We start from the raw sequence: 540 nt of genomic DNA on the forward strand, positions 1-540 counted from the left end.
AATAACATTGTTAAATTCTATGTATTTTTAAACATTCCTCAACGGAAATATGTGTTGTTTTTAATAATAAGAAAAGCAAATACATTCTGTAGTATAGCAAGTGACCAAAAGGATGACAGCACATACCAGTGAAAAACTGGTGAACATTTTCAGGGTTAATGAAAACATTTAGTGAAGAATGTTTACCTTTTAAACAATAAAAAGATGAATGATTAAATGGACAGGTAAAGGTTGGCTACAGTTAGGTTCTTCAGGTCTTCAGGTTTTAAGATGTATACACAAGTCACACTATGCTTTTCCATCTACTTTTATTCATCCAGATCATTTCATGAGCTATTGTTATTCATTTTGTTTGTCAGTTTTATTTATTATTCAGTTTCTGTTTTATTTTAATCACACACTTGTTTTTGACCATTCTTCATGTCCTACTGCGGAGTAGCAGGGACGCAGGAAGAGTGTGCATTTCAAGCACTAAGAGTAAGTTCTCCATTATGCATTTACAGCTGAGACAAAAAATACCCTCTCCTGAGATTCCTGTGA

Source organism: Scleropages formosus, chromosome 10 (genome assembly GCF_900964775.1).
Source record: "Scleropages formosus chromosome 10, fSclFor1.1, whole genome shotgun sequence".
NCBI lineage: Eukaryota > Metazoa > Chordata > Actinopteri > Osteoglossiformes > Osteoglossidae > Scleropages > Scleropages formosus.